The sequence below is a fragment of the Felis catus genome, chromosome B1 (assembly GCF_018350175.1).
Source record: "Felis catus isolate Fca126 chromosome B1, F.catus_Fca126_mat1.0, whole genome shotgun sequence".
NCBI lineage: Eukaryota > Metazoa > Chordata > Mammalia > Carnivora > Felidae > Felis > Felis catus.
The window spans coordinates 190,448,630-190,469,973 of NC_058371.1; the positions used below are offsets into that span (position 1 = coordinate 190,448,630).

At 37.3% G+C, this 21,344-nt stretch overlaps 2 long non-coding RNA genes across 2 annotated transcripts in view; both read right to left on the reverse strand.

Moving 5' to 3' along the window:
- LOC123385102 overlaps nucleotides 1-21,344 on the reverse strand; it is a 324,527-nt gene that overhangs the window by 184,374 nt on the left and 118,809 nt on the right. The gene's annotated exons all lie outside the window — the stretch shown is intronic.
- Nucleotides 4,933-20,723, reverse strand: LOC123385103. Its single transcript, XR_006597197.1, has 2 exons — nucleotides 14,728-20,723; nucleotides 4,933-6,202 (listed from the first exon to the last, which is right to left on the reverse strand). It is a non-coding gene; the product is annotated as an uncharacterized LOC123385103 (long non-coding RNA).

The window sequence follows — 21,344 nt, forward strand, 5'->3', positions numbered from 1 at the left end:
CCTACTGCGGTATTGGGTGGTGTGGGTGGGGGGGGAGTGGTGCTGGCCAAAAAGCCAACAAGTAGGAAGAAAGAGAAAAACACTGCAAGAAATCCAAATGTTGGTTAACTGACAGTTCAGTGAATGAAATATTATGCAATATTTTAAAATAATGAATTATTTTTGTATTTATTGACCTAAAGAGATGTCCATGTTATAGTATTAAGGGAGTAAAGCAAGACGAAAAGGAATGTGTATACAGAAAACTACAAAACCCTTATATGTGTGTATCTGAGCTTCCATGAGCAAGGAGTTAGACCTGGTACCATATCCATCAGGGTGTTAACATCGGTCACTGTACGTCAGGCCACATGGGGACGGGTGGGGGGTTGAATTGCCTCAATAGTTGTAATGAACTAAATTTTTTAATATTTGAGAAAAGAATAGTAAAGTTTAAAGGAAAAATGCACAGGTAGTTTAGAAGAGGCAATAGTGTTTACAGATTTGCCAAGTTTGAGATTCATAGTCACGATGTCCTGTTGCCATTGCTGGTAATCTATTTCTGTTCAGTTCTTAGTGTTACATTTGATTAAAAATGTAAGAGCTATACAAGGACCTGGCTGAATGTGAGATGGAATGTGGAGAGAGAAATGTAAGCTAACTGCCCATCCCTTAAATGTTGGGATTTGTCGGCCTTCTGTCCCAGACCCTCTTCAATTGGCTGGTGACAGATGGAACTGCAACGTATTAGAATTGCTTTTGCTACTTTCTGGTCCCCCCTAAATACTTAATAAGGGCCTCACACGGCCAGGGACAATGACTGTATTATTTACTCCTTCTCCCTGAATATAATTAGTATCTGTAAACTGGTAGGTATTCAACAGATATGTGCTCAATTGTGGGAAGAAAGAAGGATAAAGGGGAAAAAGTGGAAAGATCCAAGATACTTAGCATAGCCCCTGTCACATGAATGATTTTTACAGAACATTGTCACCCCCACAGCCCTTTCTCACTCCCGTCTTCCTGCCCCCATTCCCTTAGTCCAGCACACAGCTCATTTTCCTGATTTGGATACCATAGCCAAGCAACAAAAAGGTTATCCAGTGATTCATCAATTCCTCACCTCCCATGCTTAGCTTTTCTGGCTACATTTCAGCCCCTGGTGGGAGATCCACAGCCTTTGGCTATGCTTGCCGAATGGCCAAAGTGCACATCTGGATTGAGCATTTCATTTTCAATCCAAACCTGGTTGTATTAACGCTCTGTCATACTTAATATATACTGGGCAACATGTAGTCTGCTAGACTTGTACTCACTGGAAAAAGACAAAGCATGACATTGTTGAGGTCATACCAGCAGGGGGTATAATTCTTTGTAAAGCTATATAATATGTTCCAAATATACTGCAGCTGTTGATAAGTTTTATTGCATTTGCAGTTAGGGACCTTATTATATTTGCAGCAAAGATTTATTATATTTACTTTTATTACTTTAGCAGTTTGGGATATTTTCATATTTGTCATGAATGTATTCCATTTATGCTCATTGAGTTTATATCTTAAGTTTGCTACATGAGCAGGCTATGAATAATTTCACCTGTTGTCATTATACTTGCAGTCAATTTTCATTACCACTCTGCTAATATTTCACAGTATTTGCAGGTGCTGCATATTACATTAGTGGTTTGAGTGTTTTAAAGTCATCAGTAATGGGGCAGTGCAACCAGCTGAAGAAAGGGCACAGACCTATCAAATGCTCAAACTCCTGGCAGATGGAGGGAGATATGTTGGGCTAAGGAAGTTGGCCATGACAACTAGACTCATTTTAGGGACCTGCGTCCAAAGGACCTTAGTCTGACGTGCTGAGGCTCAAACTTCAAATTATCTATATCTTATTGCTTCAAATTTCCAATATTCTTCCACTGATTAAATGAAGATAAGAAATCAAGCTTGAATTTATGACAAATTACGTTTTCAAAGTGAGTCCTTGACTGAATTCACTCTACCTTGAAAAGCTAGGAGACAGTCAAATAAAACCACACTGGAGGTGAGTATAAGCAGAGTACTTGACTTAATTCTTAGAATTAGGGGCAGGCTTTGACAGCAGGGTAACACTCTAGGCTTTCACCATTTATAGCCGCTGTAGTCTGTTAATAAGCAGAGCGTCTGATGCGAAACTTGTTTGAATTTACATGACTTACTGTTGCTGTTAATGGAACCAGTAAGCAAGGCAATTTGGGGCAAGGAGACACCTGGAATAATCATGGCACATGCTGGTATCAACAGCTGCAGAAGAAAAATAGTAATAATCATAGCAGCTTAAGTTTATTGAGTATTTACCACTTGCCATCACTGCCGTAAAGCACTTGCTTGAATTGAATTAATTAATCCTCATGACAATTCTAGGAAATGTTTATAAGACTTAGTTCCATTCTATAGGTGAGAAACTGACTCACAGATTATTTAAGCAACTTGCCTAAGGGCACAGAGTAGGATAATAGAGCCAGGTTTGAACCCAGGTAATTTGACCTCAAAGTTCAGGGTCTTAACCCCTGGACCATGATGTTAATTTCCAGTTTCTGAACTCGACCAAGGAAGACAGTTTCCTATTCCTTAATCAAATAACGATTTATATTTAGTTCTTATTCATGTTATGGATTGTGCTATGTTCATTGGACTTTCTCCAGACCTAGAGACTCCTACTTAGCCAATATTTAAATAAATATACTTTCTTCCAATTATATGGGAATCCACTAGTTTATAAGAATATATAGTTTTTCTCTCCCAAACTATTTTTAATACTTTGACATCAGTTTAAAGTCAGGGAAAAAGTCTATATCATTCTTATAACCCTTCTGCCCCCACTATATGCTAAAATAATGTATGCTGAAATTAACTATAGAAGTTAGGATTCTTCATGAATCATCCCTTAAGCTAAAACAGTGAAAAGACAGAGTCCTGGACCAGAACTGAGAAAACCTAGATGTCACTAATTGTGTGACAAGGAGAAAGCCACGGGCTTGCAAAATATCAATTTCCTCATCTATAAAATCAAATAAAACAAATACTTTCTCTGCCTCTCTCATAGATTGTGATGAGGCCATAGGGTTACCAGATTTAGCAAATAAAAATATAGAAAGCCCGGTTAAATTTGGAATTCATATAAAAACAAATACATTTTCAGCATAAGTATGCCCCATGTAATATTTCAGACACACTTACATGAAAAAGATATTGTTTATATCAAATTTAACCGAGCATCATATATTTTATAGGGCAATTCTACAAGAGGATTGAGATAATGCATGAAAATGTAGTTAAACATTTTGACATTCTGACATAACACATTAAGATGGTAAATATGGCTGATGCTTCCAATATAGGAAAAAGTACTCAGGAAGGATTTAATACAGAGTCCTAATGTTGACTGCCTCCCAAGAAATTGATCTCAGTAGGTGGAGGGCTCTATCTGTGGCTACTTTGGAAAAGAACTGACTCCCAGCCAGAAAACACTCAAGCCAAGAGAAGGTAAAGATCTTTTGTGAAGCAGGGTGTGTGTGGTGGTGGGGGGGTGGCGGGGGGTGGGGGGTGGGTTGCAGCATTGTCCATGGACCAATGCCAGGCTGGCTGCACTAGGAATCAACAGATGGGAAGTTGTTACAAGCACAGCCTCCTGGATCTCACCCTAAGAACTCCAATATATAACTGTATTTGTCCAAAATTCTGTTATTATTCAGCAAGATTTCCAGATGATTCTGGGGAGTAGCCAGGTTTCACAATCACTTTTAAAGAGATTTTCAAGGGATATTAAATGCTTTTGTCCAGAACACTAAAGACCACTGCCAGTGGCAACAATTAGAAAAGCCTGGTCTCCAGGATGGGCCTTAACCTCACCATCTACACCAGACATTTGAGGAGCACTGGCTACAAGCCAAGTCACAAATCTTCTGAAAAGGTCCAATGTCTGACCCAACCGCATATTAAATGGACCAGATACATTAAATAGGACTGTTATTGTTTAAACAATAGAATCCTAACTCCAAATAAGTTAAATTTAAAACAGTGGAAGTCCATGTCCAAGCTCTATGCTCATATGGTACTCTGTCATCAGAGCCACAGTTTTCCATGTTTACTCTCCCCTTCTCTCTCCTCTTCTGTCTCTTTCAGAGCATCCCCCAGCTAACTTCAGTGGCTCAGCAGAGTTGATATATACCTATCCTTAAACCCCAAATACTCAGGATTAGCCAGTTCTGAGTCACTTGCTCACCCATGCCTAGGGAATGAGTTAATTTTACCAAGCCACATAGACTAAAACAAGAGGTAATGATTCTAAATGCTACAAACAATTTCTATTAATAGAAGAAAGTATGGTGGAAAGAAGGGTGTTTGTTACAATAGATTATAAAAATAATGACATGAAAACTTCCAAAAAGATTAAAGTTAAAAGAAGGGAAAAGAAAAGAAAAAACATGTGAACTAAAATTTTCAAAAAGCACTTTCCAAAACCCTCGTTCTATTGAATATTCTGCAATAAATGTGGTTCCTTGGTCAAAAATTTTGAAAATACAATGTACCATATGTGCTACTTAAGACATGAAAATGGCAAAGTACCATATAAATCCTATGAAAGGTTTTTCAATAGAAAACATTGTTCAGCTTGATCTGACCCAGATTTCTGAATTTGAAAAGAATATGAAAGAGTTTTAATAATGGAATATTATGGGGGGGGGGCGCCTGGTGGCTCAGTCAGTTGGGCATCCGACTTTGGCTCAGGTCACGATCTCACGGTTTGCGAGTTCAAGCCCCGTGTCAGGTTCTGTGCTGACAGCCCAGAGCCCGGAGCCTGCTTCGGATTCTGTGTGTGTGTCTCTCTCTCGGTCCCTCCCCTTTTTGTGCTCTCTCTCTCTTTCTCAAAAATAAATAAACATTAAAAAAAAAAACAATAGTAAATATATAAAATAAAGATTCTGATTTAATAAGTCAAAAGTGAGGCCTAAGATTCAGCATTTTGGACGCAATGCCATGGGGCACCACACTTTAGTAGCAAGGTTCTAAGGACACTTCAGGAAATGTGGCTCTGGCTGCAACCTAAGGTCCTTCGTGGCCATTTTTGTGTCCTCCTCACCTTAGCAACCTGAGCTCTTGTGCAGGGTCTGGCACATGGAGATTCCCATAACTATTTCAGGATTAAATAGACGTATGAAAAGATTGAGCCACTTGAAAGCTTTGCTCTGTGATAAGATTTAAAATTCAGACACCTTTTCTATTAGGTTAAGCAGAACATCCTCATATGGGTTGGGGGAGGAAGAGGGAATAGTAGGGGAAGGCAGATTTACAAGAGGCCTTAGGTAGGTGGAAGGCAATGAGGAGGTGCTAAGCTGAGGGTCCCAATGGAGGGCCAATGGAGGGCCTAGTGGAGTTATATATGGGCACGGTGATGGGAAATTAAAACATTACTCGAAAGTAATGGTCTTTAAAAGTTTTCAGGCCCAGGTACCTGAGGAATAGAGGTCTTTATTCCTGTAGCTCACTTGAGAACAGATTCTCAACTGGAGATGGTGGAGTTAAATACCAGAACTCTACCTGCATAACTTAGTCTGAAAAGAGCCCTCCTCTCCCACTCATTCTGATTTGTGACCACACTCCTTATCACCACATACTTAGAAGCACTGGTCCAAAAAAAAAGCATCGAGGAGTTTTATAAGATAGTGCTTCATAAGGAAGGTTCTGTTTAATACCCTAAGCAACTAGCATATTCTAATCATCATCATCACCATCAAAATAAGTAGATTGAGAAAAAAAACATACCAGCTGCATATATATACGAGCATCTCTCTCTGATATTAGTATGCAATTAATGAACATTAGTTTCTCAGATCACTTAAGTTCTCAGTGTTTGTTTCTTCTTTTGAGAAATGAAGTTCAGAATCTTGATGATACTTGTTGGTAGCAAAATAATAATTCTCTACTTCTCATGCTTCCAGGTGAAGAAACTTCAGTTAAATGAACTTCCGGCTCTGCCTCCACCCATCTTATTGCTTCCATGCTAGGAGAAATCAGCCAGCTTTGTGGTGCGGTTAGGAACAAAAGTTAACCATTCTGGCCACAGTATCTTCCTCTGTTCTGTCTGGGTTCTTCCTGCTCACATAGAACTGCATCCTGCTCTTCTATGGAGTGGGTGGACTCTGCCATGTTAGACAAAGTCTTCAATCATGCAGTACTACCTGTGACAAGGTGAGTATGTTCAATTTGGGAATAAAGTATTAGCAAGCCCTCTTGCTTAGAGATGTATAGCCAGTGTCTACATTTACCATAATATCAATAAAGCAGATACCCTGATTCTCCTTGTCTCTGTATCCTGGATTTCATTTTGTTCTGAACTAAGGTTAGGAACAAAGTTGTTAGTTATTAAATTCCTTCAAATTCCAATATTTGCATGCATTAACCTGGTTAGGAACCTTGAGAAAATATAAGCAGCAGCTCTGGGGAACAAAATACTAGAGCGCGTGGGCAAGAGAGACAGAAACAGAGAGACAGAGACAGAGGCAGAAAGAGAAAGAGAGAGATTGGCTGGCAGCTTTATTCTTAGTGCTTTTAGTAAGTGTGGCCCAAGTGGAATTTTTGTCCTTGGTGGATCATTATGGTTTATGAAGGCTTTGTTCACAGCTAACTGACTTCACTGATATAGGTAGGGCTATTTTTAGCAGGCAAAGCTCATAGAAAATATAGATCTTTGGCAACAAGCCTTGCAAGGACCTTGGAAAACTTGGACAGCTCTACCTTATTGAGCAGTCCATGCTGGCCTTGACTATGTAAAGGCACAGCTTGATCTTGAACTACAAGATTGTGACTTGACCTCTGCAGAAGCCATTGAGGTAGAGATTAGACATTATATGTAAGATGATGCCAAGGTGAAAAAGTATAAAACTGAAAAGATATCAGGCAAGTCTCACTTTAAGTCATCCACAGAACAGGAGAGAATGGCAGCTTCCTTTGGTGGGGCAGGGACACTGTGCTGCGAGATTGCATCTGGGAAAAGGCAAAGACCTAAAGGAAGCCTAGTAGGCATCATTTTGTTTGGGCAGTTCATTTCACTGTCAGCCCTCCAATTAACACAAAGTAGAATAACTCTAACCTGATTGTTCATGGCTTAAAGAAGAACCAAATAATGAGGCAGATTTAGAATACCCAGACTTATGGGTGGAATAAAAGATATTTCACAAGCTGAAGCCATAAATTCACCCAGAAAAAGGTCATAAGTTTCATTAATGAACAAAAGAAAGTGTTGAACTGCATTCAGGGGGTAATAAAGGTGATACCTTTAACTCTGTTTGTCAAATTACTATCACTCTCTCCCTACTGCTTAAGGATTCAGGTAGAGGAAGGGAATATTATTTGTTGAACCCCTAAAACCTCAATTAAAATAACAAGTATTTGTTTTTAACTTTTCAGTTAATTTTTTTTTTCTATTTTCTTCTTACCATCACAACAATGCCAAGTAACATGTAATGCTGGCCATGATTAAGGGAGTGAACATGTAATGGTGAGGGGTGCCTGGGTGGCTCAGTCAGTTAAGCATCCGACTTCAGCTCAGGTCATGATCTCATAGCTTGTGGGTTCAAGCCCCGCATTGGGCTCTGTGTTGACGATTCAGAGCCTGGCGCCTGCTTCAGATTCTGTGTCTCCATGTCTCTCTGCCCCTTCCCTGTTCTCTCTCTCTCTCTCTCAAAAATAAATAAACATTTAATGGTGAAAAACTGATGGATTCAGAATATACCTTGGAAGCAGGGGCAATGGAACTAGAGAAGTATTGGACGTGAGGGAGAAGAAGAAATGCAGGGAAGTATACCTCCTAGGTTGTAGTATTCATTAATCACATAGTCATAACTATGTAATTGAGATGATAAAGATAGCAAAGTAACAGACGTGGGGAACTGAGACACAGCTTGTTTAAATTCAGGTGAGTTTACTTATCTTTATAATATTTTCCAATTTGTAAAACAGGGCTGATAATTGCTCTATCCTCCAAGTTTTATCATGAGAAGGAAATGAGATATTCCATGGAAAAGTGGCTTGGAAAAGTGAAATAGCTTCTGAAAATACAAACTCTTCACTGAAGCAGTTATCTAGGTAATATAATGAAAATTAATTCTTGTTCTGAATTTCTACAGATGGTAGATGCCAAAAACTGTCCCCATTTCTAAATTTTGTGGGATTTGTCTTGGCTCTTCTTAAATGAGATGATTTAACAAAAATGACAATAAAATCTTCTTTAGTTCTCTTTTTAAAGTAAGCTAGGATAGGATATCTAACACGGAAGGAGTAACTAATATACTCCAGACCCAGATCATCCACTTTGTAAGCATTACTTTATATTTATTTAACTTCCTAATCTTCACATCAAACCTGGGTAGCTATTATTATGCCCATTTGTCAGATGAGATTCAGAGAATAAAAGTAACAGGTACAAGGCTACAATGTTAGTAAATAAGTAAATCTAGAGTTTTATCTGAAGTTTTGATAACATGAAAATGCATTTGGTTTAACAAATAGGTCTTTTTTTAGTATTTATTTATTTTAGGGACAGCACAAGCAAGGGAGGGGCGGAGAGAGGGGGGACAGAGGATCTGAAGTGGGCTCTGCACTGACAAGCTGACAGCAGGGAGCCTGAGGTGGGACTCAAACTCACAAACCATGAGATCATGAACTGAGCTGAAGCTGACTGAGCCACCCAGGTGCCCCAGGGTTCAACAAAAGCGCCTTGAGAGCCCATCATATGCCTGATGTCCTGGCCTGTCTATCCCAGCAAACTTTCCCAGTTATATAACAGAAACAAAAACAAGCAGACATAAAAAATGTGAACAAGACCCTGGGCCATGATAAATATTCATTTTAGCCTTTTACCCCTGAGGATATGAAGTCTTGCTAATGCAGATGAAATAGTTTGGGATAGTGATTCTGGACTATAAATCTAAAACCCGAAGCTGTAAGGTTTTTGTCCCTAGTTTAGCTGACATTGTTTTCTTCATCTCAGATAACAACCTTCCCCCAAAATTACATACTTTGCTAAGTTTATTTATGTAGCAAAATTGACAGCGTGTGCGGAGACTGTAAGGGGTGGGGAAGGTGAAAACTTGTGTAAATTTCCAGGTTCCTGTGGTTCTATGTCAGACATAGAACAGAGAGCAATGATTCAGATTAACCAATGCTCCCTACTTCTATAAATAGAACAAGTTACAAACAACTCATCATTTTCCAAAATGTGCCCTTTGAAAGTATTCCCTCACACTGTGGGATGAGGGCAAGAGAATGTCTGTAAGTATATAAGAATGCCAGATTCCTCAATTTAAGAACCAGATTAGAACTTCAGACCACTTCTAACTATAAAGTATCTGTTCATGGATGCATCCAAAATCCATTTGGTTTATTTTTTCTTTTTTATATTGTAATTTGTATTGGAGGAGATAATTCTGATGAGGTAGATTATGACAAAAAGAATATGGTCCGGACAGTACAGCAGATGCTCAGTGGGTACCTATGGACTTTATCATTCAATAATCCATCTTTACTTCTTTTTTTCATAAATATTTATTTAGAGAAAGACACAGAGAAAGACAGACAGACAGAGTGTGAGTGGGGAAGGGGCAGAGAGAGAGTGAGACACAGAATCTGAAGCAGGTTCCAGGCTCTGAACCATCAGCACAGAGCCTGACACGGGGCTCAAACTCACGAGCTATGAGATCATGACCTGAGCATAACAAACTGAGCCACCCAGGTGCCCCTCCATGTTTACTTCTATCGTGTTTTCTACTGGCAAGCCATTTTCATATACAATACCATAGTGACTGTTTGTGGTGAAAAAAAGAAAACTAAGAAGGAGATGATTATTTCTATTAACATAATTGGGAAAATCCTGGCAGAACTGGAAAGCATATATTCTGGTTGTTCCAAAACAAAGTTCTGCATTATTCTCCAATGAATATATTTTCCTTAGGTAACAGGAAAGATACACTCATATAAGTACATGTATTACTATTATTATTATTGTCGTTCATATATTTTTATTATATTATTATTATATTATTAATTATGTCTTAGTATGCTTAGGTTGTCATAACAAAATTCCATAGACTGGGAGGCTTAAACAATAGAAATTTACTCTCTCAAAGTTCTGGAGCCTAGAAGTCCAAGATGAGTGGGCCAGCATGGTCAGGTTATAGTGAGAACTCTTTTCTGGCTTGTAGTGGCTGCTTTCTTGCTGTGTGCCCTCTTATGGGCTTTCCTTGGTGCACACATGTGGAGAAGGAGACAGACAGAGAAAGAGACAGAGAGATCTTTTCCTCTTCTTATAAGGTCATCGATCCTATTGGATTAAGACCCCACCCTTATCACTTCATATAACCCCAATTTGTTCCTAAAATACCCTATCTCCAGATAGAGTCACTTTGAGGGTTAGGGGTTCAACATATAAATTTGGGGGATGCAGTTCAGCCACAGCATTAATATAGTAAGAATTTTTTTCAAGAGTTCCCACAATAGTTTTATCATCTAACATACAATAAAATATCTAATGGTAATGCTATTTTGTATGCATTTTTACATTATAAAAGCTCTTTTCTAATTTTTTATATTACTACTAAGGTGAAATCTTTTTGAGTGTTGAAATTATGGATTTTTTCTTTCTTAGTATTAAAAGTTTGATGAGAAAAATGTTCCTTTTCATTGGAAAATGCAGTTTCAAATTATTTTAGTTAAATGTGCAGTTTCTATTTAATGTTAATAGAAACTTGAAATAAGATTATGGTTTATGCTCAAAGTCCACAGTTATAAAGAACACTATCTTTATCCACTAAAGATAAATAGATAAATAAATAAAGCATATTCTATTAACTCAAAAGACCTGTTTAATAAAGAACAGGAAGGAAAAATTATAAATCAACAGAACAGAATGATTAAATTCACTGGTAATAAAACACATGCAAATTAAAAATAAAAATCACATTTAATATCACATGACTAAAAATCATAAATTCCCAATGATGATAAACTTTTAAAATATCATTATCTTCATACACTACCATTTACATTATATATTAATAAGATTCTCATTTAAAATGTCATTAAAATATTCAAGACTTTGACCATAGAACCTCTCTCCTAGCTAGAAACATTTCTTAAGAATATTTCAAATTTTTTCTAAATTAGAGACAGAAGGATTTATATGCATAAAATGAAGGAAAACGCTGAGCAAGTTTACCTAAATAAAAATTTATGAAGCCTTTTAAATAATTATGAATACTATAAAAGTGGGAAATCGTTTATAATATAATAAGTGAAAAAAGGAAACTAAAAGTTACGAACACCTCGAGAGTATAAGAAATACACATACAGACAAGAGCCAGCAGGCAATGTTAGAATATGTGCATGTGCACACACTGGCACAACAGAGCCATTAATGAACTTAGGTTTTTGAATTCTGAATCATCTATTTTATTTTAAAAACTTTTTTTTAGTTTACTATAATGTTTTAATAAGAAATGAAATCCAATGGATATAAATATAACTAAAATAAATAATGAATATAGATTTAACATAAGATTTTCATACATTACGTATTTCTGCACTCAGCAGTATTTTTTCTCAGTTTAGCTCTAACAACAAAAGTTGAAATGAAAAGGAAAGCCAAATGAAATTTGGCTAGCACAATACATGACAATAGCATGTAAGTTTAAACTAATTATCCATTTGATTATAGTAAGGTCAATAGCCAAATTTATAAATCTATACATGATTCATGGGAGACTACAGGGAGGCCGAGAAGCATTTTAATAAATCTAATCATTTTAAAATTTCTTATTTTACTTTCTGTTGCTAGTACAAAGCTTAGCAGAAGGCAGGCACTCTATAAATAATCGTTGAATTGAGTTACATTTTGTAAGAAGCAGATCATAAATTAGATGCTAATGTATGAATACATTTATATAAATTATCTTAAATATTAATTCATGCAAAATATAGGACATTTCTATATCTCTTTCTGAATAGATAAAATGAATATAAAGAAAAGAATGTAATCTCCACAATCAAATAGAGTAGGCACACAGTAAATATTTATTCAATGAATGAATAAATAAGTTAATGATTATATGAACACATTTGCTTACTCTTTTTTGGATTGTCTCTTCCTGGGGAGTACTATCTATCAGTGTTTCTCATGGTGTGGTTCCCACAGCATCACCCGAGACCTTGAGAAAAATGCAAATTCTCAGCCCATCCCAGAAACTCTGGGAGTGAGGCCCCCACTCTCTGGCTTGACAAGTTGTCCAGGTGATTCTGAGGCATGTGATGTGAGCTCAAGTTGGAGAACCAGTGATCTAGCCCAAGTAACATTGCTTAGACCATGCATTCTACAGTCCCTGTCCCCGTAAAAGAGGGAGGCAACTGGGCTCACAAACACATGCTCTAAGGACATTATATGTCAATGTGAGATTTAGTTTTGAATTAAAGACCCCATCTTTAAGAAAGTTTCAATAAAACTTCAGTAAAAAATAGTTAATGATGTGTATCCTCAAAATCTGGAAGATATAGGTAACCTAGTATTAACAGGAAAGCCCTCAAGTAAAGAAAATAATTAAAGACTGTGCCTGAAAATGAGATTTAAGTAAGCTCCTAAATCAACATTTGATCAAAGCATCAGACAAAATCCACATCAGGGTAAAAGGCTGAGAAAGCTAGTTTGCCAAAAGGCCAACCAAGGGGTCCCCATGGGAAGAAAATCTATACTTGGGATACTTATAGAAAAAAAATGAGTTTGGAAATCAACTTTGTCATTCATCAGAGAACTTACACAGGGGGAAACTCTACAAGCTTTTCTGTTGTGAGAAAATCTTCAGACAAATGTCTAAATGTTATTTCTCCAGAGAATCCATTTCAGGGAGAAGGCCAATAAATGTGATGAGTGTGGGTAAGCATGCTGTCAAAGGTGATATCTTCATGTTTACTCATGAGTCCATACAGGAGAGAAACTATATGAAATAAAATCAGTATAAGGAGGAAAATTTAACTAGACATGTCTTGGAAAAGCCACATAAGAAGCATTCCTAAAACATATGCAAGTTAGTTGTGGGTTGCCTGCTCTTAAAGGATTACTTATGCTACTGTGCCCCTTGGTTGCTGGTGGTTAATGAGTAAATTCTATTTAATGCAACAAAAATTACATGTGTGGTTACTACATGTAAAAACATTCTTAAAGTCTATGAAGGCCAGTAAGAAATGAACAAAGCATAGTGCCTTCCCTCCAAGAAGACTGCAATCAACCCACAGAGATAACTCAAAATGCAATCAGTGGTTTTTGTCGTTCAAACTCTAAGCAAACCAGGCAATGTGTTTTAAAAGTGACAAAATACAAAGAATGGATGCATATTCTTCCAGTGACTAGAATCTGGAGAAGTTGAATAAGATGAATGAACGACGAGTAGGGTTTCAAAGGGTAAAGGGGCTCAGAAAGATCATTCTGAGGTGGGAAAAGAGATAAAAGAGGGAAAAAATACGCAGGAATCAAGAGAGAAGAAAACATGGTATGGTGAGCAGAATAATGCCCCCTTTAAAGGATGTCCATGTCCTAATACCCAGAACATGTGAGTATGTCAGGTTATATGGCAAAGGGAATTAAGGTTGTGGATGGTATTAACGTAACTAATCACCTGTCTTTAACATAGGGACATTATCCTGGACTATGTGGGTGGTCTCAATGTAATTGCAAAAGAGAGAGAAAGAGAACAAACGAAGCACGTTGGAGTGATGCAATCGAAGGTTTTAAAGATGGAAGTAGGAAGCCACAAGAACCCAGGAATATAGGTACCTTCTAAAAGCTGGAAAGGCAGAAAAATGGATTCTACCCTGTAGCCTCCAGAAAGAAACACAGACAGGATGACACCTTGATTTTAGCTCAGTGAGACCCACTTGAAGTTCTGACCTCTAGAAATAAAGGAGAATAGATTTGTCTAATCTTAAACTACTAAGTTTGGGTAAATTGGCATAGTAGCAATAGGAAAGTAATAAACACAGATTCTGGGAAATGACTGAACCACAGTGTGTTCTGTAGATTTCAGGACGGTACACGGAAGGCAAATTGGTACCATGGTGAGAAGGACCTTGACTCTCAGGGTAAAGCAGATCTAAATCCAAAATTATTGTGAAAAATCATCATAAATTTGAGCTAGGGATTTTGGAGGGTTCAGGGGTTGTGCAGATTGAACCTAGAAGTAGTGTGTAGGATGGATTTGACGACAGAAAGATAGGAGGCAGAAGTCTCCCTGGGAACCTGATAGTAAAGTTTAGTTAAGATGGTCTCCAGGTCTGAAAGGCAGTGGTAGCAAGAATATTAAAGAAGAAAGGAGAGAAATATTACAAAGATTGATCTACTTCTATGTGGGGGGTTTGGAGCCTGGGGTGAACTGGAGGACTCAAAGCATTTCAAGAGCAGATACACAATATATAATATATATATATATTATATATATATATATATATATATATATATATATATATATATATATATATATATAATATATATAAATGAAGTCAAAAGAAGCCAGGGGAATGGGGGAGACAGTAAGACAGTATTCATTTTGAACATATGAAAAACGAAAGTTGTATTTTTACATTTAAAAAGTGGAATGAATATATGCCAATTGGATCTAAATAATATTTTGTATATCCAAAATATGACAGAAACTCAGCTGCTCACCAAAATCAATTCTTTACTTCCAACAGAATGGAGATCCCAGCTAGATACAAATCTAGACTAAATGTCCCAACCTCTCTTGCAGTTAGAGCACACAACTGGGCTCTCTCCATTGGTATGTTGGCAGAGACGATGTGGGAAAATTCTTGGTCAGAATTCTGAAGAGAGCTGGGGTTCTACTTCCACAGTTCCTCTGCTCTTCTGTCCCAAGGGACAGCACAGCCATAAGCAAGAGAGAGATTGGGTCAAGGCAGGGCTGAGGGGAGGAGAGGTGCTCTCTCTACCTGAACAATCTTCCAGGACGACTATGTGAGGAAGAAATGTCAAGCCACTGATGCTTTTGTTTCCACAGCTGAGCCTACCCTAACAAACACAGAGTTTCCATAACAACATGTGACATCAGTAAATCTAGTTGTGACTTTCTTTATAAATGTCAAACTGTCAAACTCCATCTATGCAGATTTAAATACACACAGTCACATGATGATGTACATACAACCCCTTTAAACTCAGAGTTTCTTCATTCACATATAAGACAGCCATCTCTTTCAGAACTATCTTATATTGCATGCATCGACATGAAAGATAAATCTATATAAACATATCAGCAATGCATAAATGCATTCAAATTCAAAAGGAAAGTGAAAAGAACAACAACAACAAAAATGTATTATTGCCCCAATCGAGAGACCTCTGGGACTGTATACATTGTCACGTTTTCACAAAAACAAATATACCCATATGTACACATATACACAGGATAAACTAAGAGAAAACCCTGTTATTGTCCCAAAGTTGGTAACAGTTTGTAAATGATTTGGGCTGCAATGTGGGCCAGTTTTCTCTAGGATGACAAAAGAAGAACCAAGCTGATGGTTTCTAGAGGAGGATTTTCTGGACAAAAACTTCATCTACTTTATATCTTTTAGACTGAACCACAAATGTATCACCTCACAGCTCATTAGCCTTAGAGAAGGAATAATTTAGCTAATCATTATCCAGCCTTAATGATGCATGGAAATGGGCTGAGCTCAGCTCCAGGCAGGCTGACCTGTTCCATTCTGAGGAAAGGGCATCCAGGCCATGGCAGCCACCTCCAGCCGTAAGCAGACTAAGAGTCACATCAACTGAAGCCAGGGGCCAGGGGAGGGGCCAGGGAGGGGGAAAGGGCTCCTTTCAGTTTTGAAATTTCAGTATTTCCATACTGTCAGGTCTCCACATGCTGCAATCCAAAGTAAGATTAAAGTCAAAAGACAAGTGGGTGTCTGCCATGTAGGTATAGGAGTAATCTGAACATTCTGTAATTCTGGGATAGAGAAAAGAAAGAAGGAAGTGCACTGATGGGTGTTTATAAGAGATTTTATACAGCCAGCTCTGCCACCCTGCCTTAGCTCCATTTCTATAGTAGCCTCTTCATTTCCTTCGCTGGGTGAATTCCAGTCTTTGCTCCCTAGCTCATTGTAAGTGCTTACTGGTTTTCTTCACTGCTCTTAGAATGATCTTTCGTCTATTTCCTGCACTGGAGTGTATATTTTCTAAGAGAAGGAAATACAGCTCATAACTCGGCATTTTAGTTTCCTTATGATACAAAAAGGAGATTTATAGTAATATGACTAATCTCACAGTGTTGTTACAAAGGTTAAATTGGTGAAGATGTGCAAAGTGCTTTGAATTGTGCTTGGCATAGGGTAAGTGCCCCAGGCGTATTTGTCATCATTGCTGTTGATTGTTATTGTTCAAATGAGTCAAAACATAGTCTTTGTCCATGAGGAGTTTCAATCCACTTGGAATTAAACTTAAATTTATTACAATTAAATAAAAATAAAAATTTGGTTCCTTAGTCACACTGGCCACATTTCAAGTGTTCAATAGCCACATGTGGCTAGCGGTTACTGTATTGACCAGAACAGATATAGAACATATCCATCATCACAGAGCCTTCTATTGGACAGTGTTGATCTAAACTGCCCTCTCGTCAATTTCCTAATTCCCTTTCTCTTACACTAAAGAAAGGCATCGCATCTATTTCATCCATCATTTTATTTCTAGCACCAACTTATTTGTATTGATTGAATACTTCTACAACAGTCAGCTTAGTCTGTAAATTCTCCCCCCATATTCAAAAAGCAAATCAAAGGTTTTCTCCAAATTTCAGACTTACAAAGCACATTTCTGCCTGAAATCTCCAGTAGAATGGCCTACAGAAAAGCACTTTGCATTAAACATGTTTGGCATCACTCCTCTTGATGAGTGTTGTTTATACGAGTTGGTGACAGCAACATCTACACACAGTTACATGTGACAATCATCAAAATCATCTGTGAAAGAGGGAGCTAGCTGCCTCTTTAACCCTGTTCTCCTCTTCTTTGCCTGGATACATGACCCAATTATATTTCCCTGCCTTCTTTGTATTCTGATTTGGCTATGTGACCCATCCACAAGGCAGTGGAAGTGGAAGTTATATGTATAATTTTCAGGCTGAGCTTTTAGGAAGTAGCTCTTCCTCCTACGTGCTCTATTTCCCTTTCTGTCAGCTGGATGAAAGTATTCCAAGGCAGTAGAGCATGGAGGAACCAGAAGATGATGTATTTGGGGTCCGTAAGTCACCACATGGTGAAAAGACACTACCCTTCCAGGAACATCTTCTTTGGAAAGTTATAGGAGACATAAAGCTCAATTTTGTCAAACCTTGGCAATTTGGGGTCTGTTCGTTATAGGATCCAGCATCATTTCTACTAGTATGTCAACCTTTCTTATTTTCTGACCCTCATGTGTCAAATTCAAACATAACCTGTGCTGACCATACACTAAGTAAATATTTTCTGGACTACCAAGTATATTCCAGTATCCTATGTCTCTCCCATTCCAATTCTTACTAATTATTATGTCTAACCCCTAAAACGTCCTACATACTAAATTAAGCAAATAATCCTCATAACATCAATCAAAATTCAAATCCACATTTTCAGTGCTCTCCTTTTATTTTTGTCTCACTTTGTGTCCCCACTAAACTAGACTGTTCATTATTGCTGTGTACCTCCGCTCCATTTTCTCACTTCTAGGTATTGTTTTAGATGTTTACCATGCCAGGATACCTACAGGTACCTTTCAAAATCATACTCCTCTCTCAAGGCCATTCTTATATTTAATTACTTCCATTATATTTTTTCTTCTCACGTTTTTCTATGTGTAGTAAGTTTATGCCTTTGCGATCCCAATGTACCTTCTTCAATCATCATACCTGGCACACTACTCCATAAGAGAATAGGAGACAATATATAATAGTTCTGTCCCTAATTGAGCCATAATAAGTACCTGAAGGGAAGGAATTCTGCTTTATTTGTAACTTAAAACAAACAAACCAACCCAGAAACAGTGTCGTGAACATAGTAACTGTCTTAAACACTAAAGACTAAGCAAACAATATAATGACGAAGAGTAAACCCTTGAAGAAGCCACAAGGCTGAATGAGAGCCACCTTCTGCCTCCAGGAACTCCCAGTCTAAGACTGGCAGCTGGAGGGACTCAAGGCAGAAATCTGATCAGCATCCTTGACATCTGACACTCCCTCAATCCCCCGAACCTCTCAATTCATCAAAAAGTCTCATTAGTGTCACCTGTCAATGTTCTCTCAAATCTGGCTTATTCTATATCTATATGTCTATATCTAATCCAAATTACCATCACCTCTCGCCTGGGCAAATCCTCACCAAATCCTCCTAGAGGTGCCCTACCACAATACCACGACCCTCACAGAATTTACCATGATTGTAAAAGTAAACTCAATTCTGGGGCACCTTAGTGGCTCAGTCAGTTGAGCATCCAGCTTTGGCTATTCTTGAGTTCGAGCCCCACATTGGGCTTGCTGCTGTCAGCCTATCAGCACGCAGCCCGCTTCGGATCCTCTGTCCCCCTCTCTCTGCCCCTCCCCCATTTGCACTCTCTCAAAAATAAGTAAACATAAATTCTAAGATTGTTTGATAAATAAATGTCTGCCTCCCCTAGGAGAGACAGTTCTGTGTGAGTCTGAACTCACTGAAGGCAGGGACTGTGAATTTTTATTGATAGCTGCTTGCTTGACATATGGTAAATGCTCTATAAATATTTGTTGAAATAAAGAATAAATGAATAAATAATTCTGAATCTATTAATCCTTTCCTTTGTGAAACTTTTTCTTAAGGAGCTAGTGTTCGGCTGATGAGTCAGACACGCAACCTGGAGTTACACTGCATTGTTACAGAAGTAAATGAAAATAATTATAAAGACACAAAGAAGCTCTTAATTTTACTAGGTAGTAAAGTTCAAAACGTGAAAACATCTTGGCTAAATTTTAAAGGATAAAACAGAGCACACCAAGGAGAGGTGTTGTGGGATGTAGGAAAGAATGTAAGTCAAATGAAGCCACTGTATGAAGCAAAAATCGTGAAAGAACTTTGCCTGTTGCGGGAATTCACATTCTGAGAAATAGAAGTAATGTGGCAAGTTAGAGGCCACAGAGCCAAAGGCAAAGTGTAGAAATAAAGATAAATGCAGGTGGTTTATCAAGGGACATGTGATTCTATTTTCTCCCAAAAAGTTATCTCATCTTAATTTACATAAGTGGAATCACCTAGCTATATAAATAAAAGTGATAAAGCTTATAAACAAACTTTCATTTAACTATTTTTTTCCTGAAATAGTCTCCCAATTGGAATATATGTTTTAAGGCACACATCGACATGCTTTTGTAATATTAACCCCCAGTGTTGTTTCTATATATGCATATTTTTTAAAGAACAATACTAAAATTGCTGTTTTTGTTTTCAGATACTGGTGCATTTTTCTGCAAGGTGCCATGGTAACTATTTCTTTAAATAAATATTGAACACACTATCCAAAGCTTACTTAATTGTTGCATATATTTGCTGCTTAGTAATTTTATAACAAAATTCCCAATGCTGCAGCTATGTTTCTTGCCAATACCAACCTTTTCCTTAAAAGGAAATGCTCCTAACACACAAAGACAAATGTTTTCATTAATTTCTACATCTATAAAGATAAGTGTTCAAGTTTTAGCTAGCGAAAACATGTCAAGGATATTATACAAATAACACCCCTCCCCCACCACTTCCCACCTTGGTTTTCTGTTTGATAAGGCAAGTTTTGGTTACAAGAACTTTCGGCCAATGACAACAGTGACAAAACTGTTGAAAAAAAAATTTTAGAGTGACTAAGAATTCATTAAGAACAATTCCTTTTCAGTGCTTTGGACTTTACAAATGACTGTGTGTGTGTGTGTGTGTGTGTGTGTGTGTGTGTGGTCATACTGTATCCTAACAAAGTATTTGTGACAAGCGTATCCGTATTAACAAATGAAGGCTCAGTGACTCAGAGAAGTTAAATGACTTGCCCAGTTTCACCAAACAAATAAGGAGAAGTATCAGCCAACAGGACCTCTCATAACGTGTCTTACTGGAATTCCTATGGTGTTTACTATCAGAGATGGAAGTGTTAATAGATATCACAATATAAAGATACCATAGGAATACTTCTCCTTAGTTAAATATGTGTCTGTTCTTCAAAACTAATATGCTGCTCGATTCCCTGTACTTTACTGGGTTTCAAGATTTCTGATGTTATCCTAGTTCAAGGAACAGAAAATAACATTCTTCTTGAACATTGCATTGTTATAAAAATAAACTGAGTATTTAATTACTTTAAATCTTTGCTACAAATGACAGTATAATAGAAGTTCTTATACTCATTACATAAGTGACTATAAGGCATAGACAATAAAACGCTTTTCATCGGGAATATTTTCTTGAGTTGTAATTAATTGTTTTTACCATAGAGATCAACCTCGATATAATAAAGATAGGCTTAAATATACATTTTCATGTCTGTATTTCACTAATTGACTTCTATTCTGAACCACGGACCTGTGTTAATAACAAGCACAAAAGGCAGTATATGAACTGATGTTCACGTCACAGGTTTGGATCTTGGGTATGCACAAAAAAAAAAAAAAACAAACAAACACACAGAGCTTTTGAACCTGATGAGCCCGGCCCAGCCTTGCAGCATCTCCCTCACTTATAACAGTTCAGTAAACTGTATGATATTATGAATTAGAAGAGAATAGACTCAAGCCTCTTAGGAGCTTTCTCTATTGTTGTCTAATACAGAAAGTTGAAGTTTAGAATCAGATAACTCTAGGCTAGTCCAATCCCCCATTTCTTCGTGGTTGATATTAAATGAATTAAAGTACTGAGAATTTGATTTCTTTATCTGTAAAATAAGAGAAGAACTCCTATCTCTTAGTGTTATGATAAGGAGTTTTAAATAATATACTAAATATTAAATAGTATTAGACAAAATATGTAAATATTAAATAAATGTTAAATACTATTACTTAAATAATATAATGTCACTGCTATTTTGTTTCACTCAATAGGATTTAACTTCTCACATAGGCAAATGTAAGATGCTATAGGAAACTTCATATTTTCAATAACTTCTCTTTTTTTAAGTGTTTTCTCAACATTACTGTATCTATCTATTATAAAATGTCATGTTTATTTTCATTTGTGGTATCCTTTCTCAACTCTGTATCTTTCCATAATTGCTATAAGTTGTGGAGA